This window comes from Merops nubicus, unplaced genomic scaffold (assembly GCF_000691845.1).
Source record: "Merops nubicus isolate BGI_N331 unplaced genomic scaffold, ASM69184v1 scaffold1374, whole genome shotgun sequence".
NCBI lineage: Eukaryota > Metazoa > Chordata > Aves > Coraciiformes > Meropidae > Merops > Merops nubicus.
In genome coordinates this window covers 93,940-94,869 of record NW_008604657.1, presented here as the reverse complement: position 1 = coordinate 94,869, position 930 = coordinate 93,940, and the positions used below count along the sequence as shown (strand labels likewise).

Sequence of the window (930 nt, the reverse complement as noted above, 5' to 3'; positions counted from 1 at the left end):
CCCCTCCCTGCCCCCCCTTTTTCCTTCCCCCATTCCTCATTTCTCCTTTCGCCTCCCTTTCCTCTTCCCCCCACCCCATTCTTTTTTTTTTCCCCCTTCTCCTTCTCTTCCTTTTCTTTTTTCCCTTCTTCTCTTCTCTTTTTTCTTTTTTCCTTTTTCTCCTTCCTTTTCCCCCTTCCCTTCTCTTCCTTTTTTGCCCCTTCCTTTTCCCCTTTCTCCTTCCCTTTCTTTTTTCCCCTTTCTCCTTCCTTCCCTTTCTTTTCCCCCCTTTCTCCTTCCCTTTCTTTTCCCCCCTTTCTCCTTCCCTTTCTTTTCCCCCCTTTCTCCTTCCCTTTCTTTTCCCCCCTTTCTCCTTCCCTTTCTTTTCCCCCCTTTCTCCTTCCCTTTCTTTTCCCCCCTTTCTCCTTCCCTTTCTTTTCCCCCCTTTCTCCTTCCCTTTCTTTTCCCCCCTTTCTCCTTCCCTTTCTTTTCCCCCCTTTCTCCTTCCCTTTCTTTTCCCCCCTTTCTCCTTCCCTTTCTTTTCCCCCCTTTCTCCTTCCCTTTCTTTTCCCCCCTTTCTCCTTCCCTTTCTTTTCCCCCCTTTCTCCTTCCCTTTCTTTTCCCCCCTTTCTCCTTGTTCCCTTCCCTCTCACCACACACCCATCCCATCCCCTCTGTTATTCCTGGCCACACACACAAAGCATCCAAAGACAGGGCTTAGGGCGAGCCGAAGGGGAATTAACTCAACAGGATGGTTTGCTCAGAGAGGAGACGACCAACCGAGGAAGTTTGGTTTATCTTCTCCCCCCGTCCCCCATGGCTCAAAGCCTCCTAATCTGGCGAGGGGAGCCCGGCGCTCCCCTCCGCGGCCGGGGCGCTGATAACCCGGGCTCCGGCTCTTTGTTTGGGGACCGGCTCCTTACCCAGCCCCGCGGGGAGGGCGGGGCGGGG

General features: G+C 53.4%; 1 protein-coding gene across 1 annotated transcript in view; it reads left to right on the top strand.

Moving 5' to 3' along the window:
* TBX5 (T-box 5) overlaps positions 1 to 930 on the top strand; it is a 30,642-nt gene that overhangs the window by 3,358 nt on the left and 26,354 nt on the right. The gene's annotated exons all lie outside the window — the stretch shown is intronic.